Genomic DNA, 16,137 nt, shown 5'->3' with positions numbered 1-16,137 from the left:
CGCGGTGGCGAGGCCACACATCAGGCGCGCATAGGCTGCGGACGGCGGCGGGAAGATGTCCGGCGGCGGCGGATGAGGTTTTTAGGGTTTCGGAGAGGGAAGAACCGAGAATTTCGGAAGGGGGGCTATTTATAGGCATAGAGGGAGCTAGGAGAGTCCAAATGAGGTGGGGTTTTCGGCCATGCAATCATGATCGAATGCTCTAGAGGATGGAGAGGGTTTTGGTGGGTTTTGGGCCAAATTGGAGGGGTGTTAGGCTGCAACACACACGAGGCCTTCTCGGTCCCTCGGTTAACCATTGGAGCATCAAACGAAGTCCAAATGGTACGAAACTTGACAGGCGGTCTACCGGTAGTAAACCAAGGCCGCTTGGCAAGTCTCGGTCCAATCTGGAAATGTTTAATCCCCACACACGAAAGAAAGGTAGAAATGAACACCGGAGGAGAACGGAGCACCGGAATGCAAAACGGACAACGGGGAAAATGCTCGGATGCATGAGACGAACACGTATGCAGATGCAACGCACATGATGACATGATATGAGATGCATGACAACAAAAACAACACACGGAGGCAAAAACTCGAAACTAAGGAAATAAAAATAACTTAGCGCCGAAAACGGCAAGAGTTGGATTGCATATTAGGTAGATCATATCCGGGGTGTTACAGAAGTAGTCTTTAGAATGCATTTACTATGTGATCAAACTCATCTTACCTGCTCATCGGAGGAAATCCGAGTGCCCCTCAATGTCGGCATCTCAAGGGGCGTCAACTTGCAACTACGGCCACGCCGTGCTGGAGAGACCCCGAAGGAAACATCCTTGTGCGTTCCACGGAACATCAAGATGCATTTGTATGAGTAGTTTATCTTGTCAGAGAAAAGGATGAACGAGGGAAGGCCTCTAGAGATAGAGATGGACACTACTACTACCAATGTGCTGGCCCGTGCATTGCAATGGATCCAAAGTAGTTGAATAATACTTGTTCACGTGCTTGAAATATAAACACTGTAGTTTTGATATACATGTGTCAGCTGACATGACAGCTTGTCCATGGAAGTTGAACCATGGCGACCATCACGTTTCTTGTTTCTACCACTGCCACACCCACATGCGATTCCCACGACGCCGCTCCAACCCACGGCACGACGTCCCCCAACGTGGGCATGGATCCTCTAACGTGGCTATCACTGCCTTGCCCTGCCTTTCCTTCGCTGACAGGTGGGACCCACACTTATGGGTCCCACATGTCAGTGACAGAATGGTAGGATTGTTAGCGTCAGGGAATCCTCATCCCCCCGACATGCCCCTCATCCCTCTCGGCCCCACCGCTCCTCTGCCTTTGTGTGCATGACATGCGGGCTAGCTGAACTGCAGCAACCATCAACTTCCTACCACAGACACACCCGATTGGACGCGGTTTGCCTGCTCCGTTGCTGTGATCCGATCCGTACTCCCGCACCATCAATTTTTCATCCAGCGGCTGTGACACATTTCATCCCGGGCATCAATCCTCAGCTGGAGTACTTATGTACTAGATGTAGTACCCGCCGGTGTGGCCATCTACGCCTCGTAACGCCCCGACGACCAGCTGTGGCACCCTCGCCACGGCCACGCCACCATCGGCCGGTTCATCTCGAAAGAGTGAGTCACGAACCATGCCACCACCATGAGAATGACATGTGGTCCAGCTGCATTTAAGGTCCGCATCTCATTGACTCATAGAACGGGCACTAAGCCACTGAAGTTCGGTCCCGTGGGCCCCAAGAGGGAAATGTAACTCCTGCGGCACGCCTTGTGGTGCTCCCGCAGTACGAGCTCATGCCAAAACTAGAATTTGTTTCTTACTACTACCAACTAGTACTAGTAAGGTTTCTGGATTGCACGCATGCCAGCTGCATTGCACGCATGAGATTCTGGTGGTTTGTGCATTATGCTTCTACATGTGGAGCTTTCTGGATTCTAACATGTGGCAAAATCTGGTGGAATGTAAGGTTTGGCAAGTTTGATTAACTTAGGTGAGTGTTTGCTTCAAGCCACACCTTAGGCAAGCCACACTGAGGCCCCACATGACATACACACAAAAATTGTGGCAAGATTCCCTTAGGCTTGCCAACTTGTGGCTCTCATTTTGAAGAACTAATAACTTTGCCTAAGCTTAGTTGTGGCAAAGTTAGTCATGAATTAAGTTTAACCATGGAGTCTTCAATATTATACATGTGGCAGAATTTGGTGGATGATATCCAACGGCCAGTAGTGCTCGGATTTTCCATCTTTGTACCGTCGGATTGGCTTCATCCAACGACCAACTTTCAATGTTTTTCACACACTATATAGGGAGTATAGATATAGATGTGACGGTCCGTTGCAATGGATCCAAAGTATATCTATTTAGTAGGGTGCACTCTAAACACATTATCTATTTATTTTTCTCTAACCTTCCGTAGCCATGCAACCAAGCCACATAAGCTTCATGGGTGCCCCCACATCATATTATTCATACTACGTTGATTGAAAAAAAGATAAATCACCCAAAACAAGATCTTCCCGTTTTTTGTTCCTACGATGTTGTGCCGTTCACGTACCTACTAGTTGTATAGTGGTAGTACTAGTAATATAGTATTAGGAGTACAAACTTGGTACTAGTAGGAGTAGTACTAGTACCAAATGCTCCTACTCTATCAACGAGCCCCGTCTGACACCAAATTTCTTGGCTTCCATGCTACACCTAGATCTTCCCCTCGTTTCTGTTTTCCAACCCGACGGCGGGCGGGGTGTCGGTTTGCTCAATGGCGGTACCACATTAAATTGAAAATGCTAGGCAACACGCCTTCCCTAAGCTATGTGTCATTCTGGACGGGCCGTGTTGTACTCCCGATTCCCGGGCGTGTGGGGGTGCGATGCGAACGTGGCAGGCCTTTTCCTTTTACCAGCATTGTGCCCGTGCGTTGCAACGGATCCAAAGTAGTAGAATAGTAGTATTTGTTCACAAACTTGAAAGAAATCACTATAGTTTTGATATACTCCTAATATATTACTCCCTTCGTACCTAAATATTTGTCTTTTTTGAGATTTCAAATGGACTATCACATACTGATTATATAGAAATATTCTAGTGTTTCTTGCAAGATGCCCGCACATTACACGAAGTTGATGGAAAAGGTAAGCACAACTTATAAATTGACGGAGGGAGTACTAGTTACAGTGATGCATATAATTAAGCAAAGGGATCGCACATGTCGGTATTGACTGGAACGAGAATGCAACAACACAATAAGATTTAAGGCCACGATGATGCGATTGCAGTGGTGGTTACAAAAGGCAAGAAGAAAGATGGGTCGACGAATGTACGACCTCCTCCTCCTCAACTTAGTGTGCTGGGCCACCGACCGGCGGCTAAGGAGCGGTGGCTTTTGTGGCGAGGTCGAGGTGCTTCTCAGCAAAGGCATCCAAGGCTTCCAGCCGGTTGAGGAAGGCCAATGTCGTAGCATCCTCACTGGCCTTGTAGATACCTATGTACATGATTTGCTCTTACACGTGGATGTGTAGGTCGACGAATTCTTGCAGGGTGAGGCGCCTTGCGGTGAGTGCGACCTCCAGGTGGACATTCTTCGTGGCGTCGGCGGGCAGTCGCAGGGCCACCAGTGATTGAAAGAGGTTCCGGCCATGGAGGCCGATTAGGGTGGCAGCCGATGAGGAGCCCGGGCGCGCGGGCTGGAGGAGTACGGCGATGTCGTCCGCGAGCTTCTTGAGGACGGTGAACTTGTTGCTGGCGGCAACGATCATCTGGTCCAACTGAGAGTTGTAGTTAGCGTCGATGGCGGCCATCCACCAGCCGGTCTCCAACACCGTCTGGAGATGATCCTCGGCTCCATGCCGCAGGCTGGCGTCCTGGACCATCTGGCGCAGCCACTGGCTGCTCACACGCATCGCCGCCATGGGTCTGGAGTGAGCTCTTTTGCACTTAGTGTAGGTGCTTAGGCAAATGCTTAGGTGCGTACAATGTGGTAGATGCATTGGAATGGGGGGCGCCATTATATGAGAGCAATGAGGGCAAACTGCGTTGCATTCACATTGTGCAGCCTCTTTTCCCGGACCTCCTCCCATTACTTCCCTCATGGATTAATTGAAGGAGCATGCATTGTCCGTTCAACATATCGAGAACCGCTACTCCCTCCCTCGCCTGCATTAAAGCCGTATTGGGAACTGCGTCGCCCGCTGTCAAATTGAATACTCCCTCTGTCTAGGTGAGTATTAAGTCAGCTTACGAAAACCAAATAGTAAACACATATGCGTGGTGCATTAACTCTCATGTTGTTTCTTATTTTTTGACATAAATAGAGGAATCAACCAAGAAGAGATGTGGGGCTTGTATGCTTTTAATGACTTGAGACTATCAAACATGACATGAAGTGGTCAGTTCGTTGCACAAGAACAAATACAACCCAAGTCACCACACACACATCTTATATAGCATCACATCCAATGGCTATAAAAGATGAATGAGACCAAATTATATCTCATCTAGATGAGTTCTAGCAAAACTGTATTAATAATACTTAGTACTCCTGTGCCATGTATCATATATTAGTATCATGTAGTACTTTATTTATTGCCATGTATGACACATAGTACTCAACTCTCTCTCTTTCTTCATTTAATTCTATGACACCTCATAAAAATTGCTAAGGCTAGTACCATTACAACAAGCCTTAGCAAATACGAAGTATTGAACATTAAGTTCTCTCGTTTTCCTCTCCACCTTGGTCACCTAGACGGAGGGAGTATACTGCACGGGCTTTTCCTGCACGGTAGGCGGGGCAGTTCCGCCTAGTCGGTTCGACAGAGACGTGAGAAGACGAGGGAGTAGGCTGCTATGAACATAGGGTTGTGTGATTTGACAGCGAGTTACTGCTGGACAGGTGGGGCCCCGTGATTTGACTTGCCATTATCATTTTAACTGCAGCGCTACGACCGGCGTGAGTCTCCCGATTCCTGACCACCTCCATACAGGTGCCTCTCCCAATGCTCCACCATGTAGTAGAGGCTGGCTCTTGCATGAGAGCCCACTTCTCCACTTTTTCCGTGCCTCTCTTTCCTCCACATATGCAAAAATGCCATGTAAAGCGCACTATTGTACTTACTTGCTCCTGCAGGTGCTTAAGCTTGCCACATAGGCATAAAGTCTAATGTGGCAAGTTAATCAAGAAGAGAGAGACTAGTTTGGTGACCCAAGGAAGAAACGGTGCTAAGCGCGTGTACCTAGGTGAAAAGACAATTTTGAGTCTATAGCTAATTAAATGAAGCAAACTTAGCAACACCATTTCATTGGAAGAGGTCACTCCTTGGCAAATGCAATAAATACTAGTACTCACTGTGTCCCATAATATAAGAACGTTTTTGGCACTGACACTACACTAGTGTCAAAAACGTTCTTATATTACGGGACGGAGGGAGTACGAAGAAAGAGATACAGAGAAGTAAAAAAAATACACTTATAGCCAACCATATAGCCAAAACCTTGTTGTAGTATGAGTGACTAAGTGATGACTATGCATGACATGCCAACATCAGATAGCCTAACACACCGTGTTAAATATCCAAGGGCGCGACCGCACAAGCGACGCGACGGTCGTGGTAGGCGCGACCACGATACGGGCTCCTAGCAGCCCTTGGATCTGAGATCAAACGGTCGCATGCTAAGTTGCTGAAAATTTGTAGAATAACCCTCCAGGAAAGGATATTCACCCATAGGTCTAGAATCACGCCATGAAACCATTCGATCTCAGATCCAAGGGCTCTCGGAAGCCCGTATCATGGGAGAATGGAAAGCCACTACCCAGCCGTATGCACGCTGGCAGTTCGCTCCTACTCGTCCCCGCACGTCCTTCAATACTATGGCGGTTCGCTCCTAGTTGTCCCGTCCATTCACATTACGGCAGTTCCACTAATCCTAACCCTCCTCCCAAATCCATGGCGTCCCAAATCTCCCCGATCGGCGGTGAGTACAAGGTTAGAACCATCACCGGCGTTGAGTTCGACGTCATCTACACCCGTTCTTCCGCGACGGTGACAGGATGCCTTTCTCGCTTCAGACGCATGTTCGAAGACTCAGATGATGAGTGGGTCGTTGGGCTAGATGTTGAGTACACCACAGTCCTGGGACAAGAGAAGGATCTAAAGGACGAAGAGAGGAAGAAGCCCACCGTGATCCAGGTTTGCGTGCATGACTTATGCTTGGTCTACCACATATGCCATGTCGACATTGAGTGCCATGATTTTAAGGACTTCCGCGAGAGCAACCTAGTCAAATTCATTACTGTAGACATTGGTAATGACAAAGAAGTCCTATGTCGGATAGGCCTCGTTGTAGGCAACACGTTCGACCTCCAGAAGAATCGGTTGGTGTCCTCTCGTCAGCCTTCAATGCTAACCCTGGCAGGAGCCATGGTTCATCCTTCGTACGGTAAACTGGAGAAACCTCCATACACGTTTAATCATCATGCATGGAAGCAGATTGTACTAGATATAGACCACATCCACTACGCGACAATGGACGGCTACCTTTGCTTCAATATCTACAAGGGTTGGATGAAGAGCAACAGCCAATTGTGCGGTTCAAGCAAAGAAGTATTGGCCAAGAGGAAGAGGGATAAGGACGAAGTCGAGGACGTGGACGAGGACTCAGAGTAAGGTGGCAGTGTCGTTGCTCATGGTGGTTCTAATGCAGTGTCTACCGAAATAGGTGCAAAGTTTAATTTCAGGTGTGCTTAATTTAATTTGAGGGGTGTGTTGTGCTGAGCCCCCAGCAGAACTATGTTATGTTTCTTCTTGTTACTTTAACTCTTCAGTATGTACATACTAGTATTTATTACATTTCATCTTTTAGTTGGTATAGTACTACCACTCGTTTCTTCACATTATAAACGTACAATATATATGGCCAACATCATATAGCCAGCAGTTTAGTTGTCAAAGAATTTCAGGGTGCTTAGTTTTCTCAAAGAATTCCAGGGTGCTTAGTTTTATTTAAGGGGTGGGTTGTGCACTTGTTCTAGACACCATTATTGTGACAAGCCTTTTTAAGAGTACTATATGCATAATTTGGCGACGAGCGCTCTCTATATGTACCACCTTTTTTAATTTCAAGTTTTGCTCCATGGCGCAATCCATCGATACTACTACTGTACAAAAGTGGAGTATATACATTTTTTAAAAGGCTAGAGGGCGGGGCAGTCTAGCTCGGCCGGTTTTATGAGATGCGAGGGCCTTTGTGATTTGATGGCTCATTACTGTTGTCAAATCGAATAGTGATGCGCCGCCCGCTGCACGCCCGGCGCCTCCATTAAACCCCTCCGTTAAACCTGCATGCAAACCGAGAATCCTACTTCGGCCACACGTCCGTTCATGAGTGGGGCGGAATTAAACGCAACACTGGTCGTGCTCCTCCCATCCGCCCTCGGTTTAAACGAGGCCAGACGCCGACCAAGCTCCTACCGTCCGCCCTCTATTTACACGAGGCCAGACAGACATCGGGCAAGAATCGCACCCCTCCGCCGCTCCCCAATCTCCTCCTTCACCATTTTCTCCACTCTTCCGATGGCTTCCGACGAGCCGTTCTCCGGCATATTACCCGGCTGGGTGGCCCGCCGAGCCCTCCGGATACGGGCGAGGCCGCTTGGTGCTTCACCAACCGCGCTTGGCCCGATGGAGCCAGTTGCCGCCCCAAGCAGGCGCGTGGTTCAGCAACTCGCTGCTCCCGTTCAGCTCGATGAGGAGTGGCGAGTTGCTCCACGTCGGCACGGCGCCGAGCACGCTGGTATGGGCGCCGTCGTTGCCGCGTCATTTCGCGCCACCAGTGTCTGCGGTTGCCCCACCTCCCGTGTCTGTGGGCGCGCCTCCCATGCCTGTGGCAGTGTCGGTGCAGAACGACACCTATGGGATCCCAAGAATCCCTACTACGGTTGGCAGGGCGTGGGGTCGTGAGAAGAGCGGATCTAACAGGTAGCACACGGTTCGTTTATCCAGGTTAGGGCCGCAAGGATGCGTAAAACCCTACTCCTCCTTTGGTGGATTGCATATTTGTGTTTTTGAGCTAGCTATGGGGCGTGAGGAGCTCCAAAAAGCCGAATCCCTCTCCTGGTCGCCTCGGTCCTCCTTTTATAGGAAAAGGGGTGGCCACAGAGGCGCACAGGAGGTCGAAAGGGAACAATGATGTGAGGTTATCCATCGCATTACATGACAAGACGCATTCAATGCGTCTTGCTTAGCTGTCCTTGCTTTATCGGGGACGGGGGAGAGATCTGTCTCGTCCGTCGCCGCTCCTTCTTGTGTCACCACGCGCCCTGGCCAGCGATGCCTGAGATGCCACGTAGGTAGGCAGGCAGCTGAGATGGCGCAGTGGTGGGTCTTCACGAAGATCTGCATGCCGCCACATAGGTGCCTGCCCAGCTGGTTGGGTCGGCAGCTGCATGCATGCGGTGGTGGAGGCTGATGGTGGCCCTGTGGGTGTCCTTGGCAAGGGCCTTGCCGGGGCCCCGGCAAGGGTCTTGCCGAGGCGCCTGCTGTCATCCCCGGCAAGGCGCTTGCCGGGGGCCTTGTGGTCTTCCCCGGCTGGGATCCCGCCAAGGGTTGTCGTCTCCTTAGTGCGTATCTGATCTTGAATGTCTTCACGAAGATCTGCATGCCGCCGCGGGGATGTTTCCCAAATCCTTGCCCTTTGGAGGCAATGGACTCAAGGGTGATTTGCTCCGTAGGCGCAGGACGAGTTGCCGCGGCAAGGGTCTTGCCGGGGCTGCTAGAACTGTCTCCCGGCAAGGATCTTGCCGGGGTAGTCCGCTTCGTACCCTTTGCTCTTCGTGGTCTTGGCCTTGGCGTCGTAGTTCTCTTGAGCTTCGGTCTTACCCTGGCTCACCTCCCTTGCCTTGCTTGGTGTGGTGGTGCCCGTGGCTCAGATTGCCCGTGCACAGTTATAGGGGTACAAAAAGTGTACCCCTCTTTTTGTACACCGACAGGAGCCACCGGGCCTGGTCCACACATAAGTGCAACGCGTTGTTGGGCTAGGCCCAAAGAACGGTGTGCGGGCGGGCGGGGCGGTTTTTACCGCGGTAAGATTCTTCGCGCGTTGCGCTTCCCACGACTCCCGCGCGTGGCGCGGCGTGGGGAGGTGCGTGTGACGTGGGCAACATGCGTGGGGTTGGGCTCTGCACACATGCATCACGTCGCAGTTAATGTGAAAGGAGGCGGCCCGTGTTTTCCCCCATAAGGAAGGAATAACCGCGGGCGCGCTGCTCACTTTCTCCTATTTCCTCGCGCCTTTTCCAATCTCACAGCCGTCGTTTCCTCTCTTCCTTCCTTCCTAAGCTTCCGCCATTGCCCGCCGTCATTGCTTCGCCATCCCCCTTCCTCAGCCCTCTAAACTTCTTGGTCGCCATGGTGCCCAAATTCGCCAAGGGCAAGGGGGTGGCTAAGGGCGCCGGGACTGTGGAGCCGCCGGAGAGCGTGCTGTCGGGGGACCGGACAAAGTCCACCTTTTTCTTCCCCTTGATGGTTGATGTTCAAGAGCTTCGGGCCTCCATCAGGCCCCTATGGGGAGCGAAGACGGGGGGAGAGAATTCGGGACACCCGGTGACGCGCATCATTCCTGCTGCTTGCGCCGATCCTACTCCAAATCGGTATCCCTTTTTCATCGATTATCTTTCTTGCGGGTTATGCCCCCCTTTCTCCGATTTCTTCTGCGATGGTATGCACACCTTCGGCTTTAGCCTCTTGGATTTTACTCCGAATGCGGTGGTGTGCATGGCTTTCTTCGCGCATCTTTGCGAAGGCTTTGCCGGGGTGCAGCCCAACATGGCGCTCTTCCGCCATTACTTCTTCCCTCGGATCTAGCCGGGAGGTGCCGTCTCTGGTTGCGTCACCTGGATCCCAAAATCCAAGGGGCGTACTTGGACGGTGCCGTGAAGGAGAGGTGGGAGGAATGGCGTGGCCGGTGGTGCTGGATTGAAGATGAAAACCCACCGGAATTCTGCAAGGTCCACCGTGTGCCGCCGGTCCGCCGCAGCGATTGGAGTGATGTCGACGTCGCCGATGGGAGGCTCACCGTCGCCACCACCAGGATTCTCCGGATCACCCAGGCTGGACTCACCCTTGAGATGATCGGGGCAGACTTCATTCATCACCGGTTCGCCCCGTTGCACAACAAGGGGAGGCCAGCCTGGCTTTTTACGAATCCGACTGACATTATGCGACTCCGCCTCGGCCTCGATCACAACTTCATAGTGCTGGCGCATGCCCACTTCTGCCAGCGGCTTTTCCAGCTTGATGTGGGTTATGATGGCGAGGTCGAACGGACCGGCAAGGCTGCGAGGGCTGCCGCAAAGGTTGGCAAGGCCCTCAAGGGGCCGTTTTTCAAGCTGCCAGCGGGGGTGGTCCCGTTGTGCAACAATTCACGTCGGTCCGAGATCATCACCATGATGCCGGACTGTAACGCACACGGCCCTGTCCTGAGCTGGAAGGAGCTGAGGGACGCGGATGTGCAGCAATCATTTGACACCCTGATCGAGGTGTACATCAATGCTGACGCCGAGCGGTGGCTTATCATGGACACCACCTAGGCAGAGCTGGACTACATCGCCACTAGGGCGAGGGAGGCACAGCTTGCCATGGAGGCCGGCAGCGCCAGGGGTGTGGAGGACAAGGCCGCAACGGCTGCAGAGGAAGAGGAGCTCACCCGATGGGCGGCGGCCTCCGGGGAGGTCAGCAGCGCCGACACTGGATCTCCGCTCGTCGAAGACGCGGCCGACGAGTCGTCGTCAGAGGAGGACGTGGCGGCGGGCTCGACGCCAACCAGGGGAAGAGGGCGAGTCTCGCGGCGGGCTGGCTCCGGTGAGCCGGTCTGGCCCGGCAGGGCTACGCGGCCTCAATTGATCCTCGAGGGGCCTGGGCGTCACACGAGGGCCACGGCAGCCAAGAGGCTGACGAAGGCCGCTAAGAAGAAGAAGACAACTGCCCCTTTTTCATCTGGGCGCGCACAAACCCCGCCGTCTTCGCCTCCTCTGGCAGATGTTGACTCGGATGTTGACGCGGAGGTCACTTTTGATATCGGGCCTCTCAGCCCGAAGAGGAAGAGGAAAGTGGTGCAACAGGAGGAGGTGGATGACGAGTAAGTACTCCGTTCCTTACTGCCATTTCCATTCCTCTGAATTAAGCCACCCATCTTGATCCGTTTTTGCTTTTGCAGGGATGCAGAGACATTGGCCCAGAGGGTGAAGAGGGCGAAGGCCTCGGCGAGCAGTCAGCCCCCAGCTGGGGCTTCAAAGACGCCACTGGTGGTGTTGAGCGGCCCGGACAGCAGCCCCCGGAAGCCCCCAGCGTAAGTTCGTCACCCTCCTGTTACTTGACATGTGGTAGGCATTCGATGCTATGGTGTTGACCTTGCCGGGTTTGCAGAAGGGGAGCGGCAGCAGGAGGAGCCGCAGAGGGCTACCCCCAACACACCACCCCCATTGACTACGCCGCCGCGAGGGGCGTCCCCAGCAAGGGCATCAAGCACGGAGCCCACACCCATGGAGGAAGTGGGGAACTTGGGCGCTGGTGACTCTGCCATGGCGCCGGATGCTGGCGGGGAGGGGACTTCTGCTTCACAGCCTGGCATTGGTGAGTCGCCTATCTTGCGTCTATGTTTTTTCCTTATTCTTTTTCTTGGCTTCAATGCTCCCATTACTACCCAGGCCCTCCTTCAATAGGTATGGAGGACGTGGATACTGTTGTTGGGAATGTTGCTGAGGAGGCCGCCATGGATGCTGACGAGGTCGCCGCTGATGAGGCCGCCAAGGATGCTGCCGAGGACACCGCTGCGGCGGCCGCCAAGGTGACCGGCGAGGTTTCTACCGAGGGCGCCAACGGTGGGCCTGCCGGGGAAGCCGGCAAGGCCACTACCGAGGAAGAGGTGGTTGATGATCAGCCTCCCTCCTCCTCAACCTCGGGCCCCGGTAGGTATCTAAAGGTGGGCGATGATCTTTTCGTCCATCTCCCAGGGGTGTCAAGTTCCCAGGCGCCCGCCGAAGGGGAAGTCTTTGACGGCGAGGTGCTTGCCGCCACCGGGCTCGAGGTTGTCGGTGAGCCGAGCGTTGGCAGTGATGGTTCTCTAGAAGAGCAACTTTTCTGCGCTATGGGGGCCAACTTCCGAAAACTCCAGGCGCTCTACCGTGTCCGTCTGGACAAAGTTAAGTCCAGGATGGCAACGGTGGACCAGGCGGAGGTGGATTTCAAGGTCCGCGTTGCTGAGACGCAGACCTGGTTCCACCAGACTCGCGAGGAGCAGAGGGCCCTTCAGGAGGAATTGGCCAAGCGCAATGTCGAGCTCACCATGAAGATGGCTGACACCGAGAAGGCCCAGGAAGAGGCGGCGAACTTGGCTGCCGTGGCCAAGGCCGTCCGGAACCAGCATCAAGCCGCACTGGATTCCCAGGAAGAGGACCTCACCGTGCGCGAGGCGAAGCTTGCCGCAGCGCTTCGTGGAATGGATGAGGAGCTCGAGGCCCTTGTCGCGCGGCGGACTCGCGAGCTGGAGCAGAAGCACAAGGAGGCACTCGATGCCCAGGCTCTGGCCCGTGCCGGCAAAGTAAGGGAGTTGGAGGTGGCGCAGGACGAGCTGAAGGAGCAGGCCCTCAAGCTGTCCAACGAGACGAGCACGCTCAATAGCGCCTTGGTGGAGGCGCAAGGAGCGGTCATCAGCAGGGCTGGGGAGCTCTTCGAAGCGCAAAACTCCGTCAGAGATCTCAAGCTGACCAAGGTCCTCACCAAGATGACGTACTGGAATCCTGACCTCGACTTCGGTGCCGTCATGGATAGCTTGCCGGATGGTATTGACCTCACGGTGCTCAAGGAGCGGATCAAGCCCGTCATCAGCGGCATCGACGAAATCAAGAGGGTGGAAGGCCAGCGCCGGGATTAGGCATCCTGTTCTTCACCGCCGCTGCAGGTTCACGACCAAGACAAATTTCATCTTTAGTTAGAACCGCAACAATGATGTGATGTAATATAACTTTGAAGTACTTTTAATTTCATGCACGTTATTTCCCCGTTCAATTCCTCTTTGTATGCGCGCCCTACGCCGATTGGGTAGGCTCGCCGACGCGGAAGCCCCTAGCGGCGTTTTGGGGACGGATCCCCATGGGCGTGCTGGGTACGCGTGCTGCCGGACGAGCCACCTTTCCGTTCTAAGCGCGGCTGCTCGAACTGTCGAGCTTGACTTGAGTTAGAATCGAGAGCGTTGTTGATCGCGGAAGGCTACTCTCCCATTCTCGACGTAGCCGCTTGAGCTATTGAGCATACTCAAAATAGGGCAAGGGCGTTGCCGATCGTGGGAGAGCCCCCTGGCGTGCAGGTTTCTCATACAAAGGCGTGACATCTCCGGGGGGAATAACCTCATATAAGAAGGATAGAACAAATAAGGGTTCAGTGCAACTTAGCTTCTGTTTGTAGTTGCTCGAGCGCTGATCTTCTGGCCTCCTTCCCTCTCCAAGAGCCACGAAGACGAAGGGGTGCTGGGCTGATTACTATAGCCGATTCTCACAACTGCACCCCCTACCTGGTGCGCCAGAGATGTCGGTGCGGAACGACACCTATGGGATCACAAGAATCCCTACTATGGTTGGCGGGGCGCGGGGTCGTGAGAAGAGCGGATCTAACATGTAGCACACGGTTCATTTATCCAGGTTCGGGCCGCAAGGATGCGTAAAACCCTACTCCTCCTTTGGTGGATTGTATATTTGTGTTCTTGAGCTAGCTATGGGGCGTGAGGAGCTCCAAAAAGCCGAATCCCTCTCCTGGTCGCCTCGGGCCTCCTTTTATAGGAAAAGGGGTGGCCATAATGGCACACATGAGGTGGAAAGGGAACAGTGATGCGAGGTTATCCCTCGCATTACATGACAAGGCGCATTTAATGCATCTTGCTTAGGTGTGCTTGCTTTATCGGGGACGCGGGAGAGATCTGTCTCGTCCGTCGCCGCTCCTTCTTGTGTCACCACGCGCCCTAGCCAACGATGCCTGAGATGCCACGAAGGTAGGCAGGCAGCTGAGGTGGCGCAGTGGTGGGTCTTCAGAAGATCTGCATGCCGCCATGCAGGTGCCTGCCCAGCTGGTTGGGTCAGCAGCTGCATGCATGCGGTGGTGGAGGATGATGGTGGCCCTACGGGTGTCCTCGGCAAGGGCCTTGCTAGGGCCCCGGCAAGGGTCTTGCCGAGGCGCCTGCTGTCATCCCCGGCAAGGCGCTTGCCGGGGCCTTGTGGTCTTCCCCGGCTGGGATCCCGCCAAGGGTTGTCGTCTCCTTAGTGCGTATCTAATCTTGAATGTCCTCATGAAGATCTGCATGCCGCCACGGGGATGTCTCCCGAATCCTTGCCCTTTGGGGGCAGTGGACTCAAGGGTGATTTGCTCCGTAGGCGCGGGACGAGTTGCCGCGGCAAGGGTCTTGCCGGGGCTGCTAGAACTGTCTCCCGGCAAGGATCTTTCCGGGGGAGTCCGCTTCGTCCCCTTTGCTGCTCATGGTCTTGGCCTTGGCGTCGTAGTTCTCTTGAGCTTCGGTCTTACCCTAGCTTACCTCCCCTGCCTTGCTTGGTGTGGTGGTGCCCGTGGCTCAGACTGCCCGTGCACAGTTATAGGGGTACAAAAAGTGTACCCCTCTTTTTGTACACCGACAGGCAGCGCCATGCAGGCAGAGATAGAAGCCGGGTGCGTGGAGAGCGACGAGTCAGTGGCCAGCTTCTCTGTGTCCGCCGCCATCATCGAGGAGAAGTAGAACACGGGAGGCCTCCGCCACTTGGGACCCATGAAGGCCACCGCTGAGGCGACGACCGCAGATTCAGGTGGTTTCTTTGCTGCTTCATCTCTTCCGAGGGTCGTCGTTGACCCTGCAAGTGTCTGACAGACATGAGGAAGACAAAGGGATCTGCGGGCGGCCATTTAGAACTAAAATATGTCTAGATACATCCATTTCTAGGACAAGTATTTCCGGACGGAGGGAGTATTAATTATACAAGAGAACTGGATTGGCACCTCTTAGTTCATGTAAATGTAATGAAATCCATCATGTTTATATGAAGATCCGACTTTTTTATACGAGATCCTTCATGCTTATATGAAATCAGTCCGTGTTTGCACGAATTTCATCTGGTTGGTTAAAGTTGTAAAAATGTATGCCGCTGGCGTTTGATATCGTCCTCCGCTTAAGGAAGCGGGAAGAAATTTTTCGGCTACCATTGGAGATGCTCTTTATGCTGGAAATAATAGAGTGACATCCAATCCATTTGAGTTAATTGCCTATATGATTGTCCCTCTATAAAAAGATAATTGCATGTGAAGTGTACACGTGACTTGTAGGGTGGCTACAGCTTTTTACAGAAAGTTAAAAACAAACAAGTCCATCCTTAGTCTGGTATTCTAAGTACTCTATGGGTTCCACTGTCAGTACAGTAGCGAAAGAAATATATATTAAATAAGTAGAGTAATATATAATATAAAAATATAAAGTTAAAAGACATAATTCGAACTCATGTCATCGCGTTGCGAGCATCTGGCGCTAACCAGCCCAACACATTTTTGTTGTAGACCATGCTGGTGATACATCTCCATGTCTACTCTTATATATACTCCATTCTTTCCTAAATATTTGTCTTTTTCAGATTTCAAATGGACTACCACATACGGATGTGTATGTAGACATATATTAGAGTGTAGATTCAGTCATTTTGCTCCGTATGTCTTTTCAGGAAGGGGTCAGATTTGTCCTTGATTTATTTATGAGGTATCCAGATGGCACTGCACCGCCAAGAAAAGAGGGTAACATCAAAATTATGGACTACTTTTTTGAGTATGTTGGTAACGTCCGGTCATAGCCACTTGTTGAAATCTCTAAAAGGAAATGTATCTAGACGTATTTTAGTTTTAGATACATCTCTTTTTATCCATTTTGATGACAAGTATTTTCGGACGGAGGGAGTAGAAAACAGAGTTGGTGATGATGGTGTGCGTGCCATCCTGCAATATAGGCCGTCGGACTTATATCTAACGGATAGGAAATAAATTATGGCAATTTTGCAAAAATATACCCACACGTCTCTCCACATTTGCAAATAAG

This window comes from Triticum aestivum, chromosome 3A (genome assembly GCF_018294505.1).
Source record: "Triticum aestivum cultivar Chinese Spring chromosome 3A, IWGSC CS RefSeq v2.1, whole genome shotgun sequence".
NCBI classification, from domain to species: domain Eukaryota; kingdom Viridiplantae; phylum Streptophyta; class Magnoliopsida; order Poales; family Poaceae; genus Triticum; species Triticum aestivum.
This window is presented reverse-complemented; position numbering follows the sequence as displayed.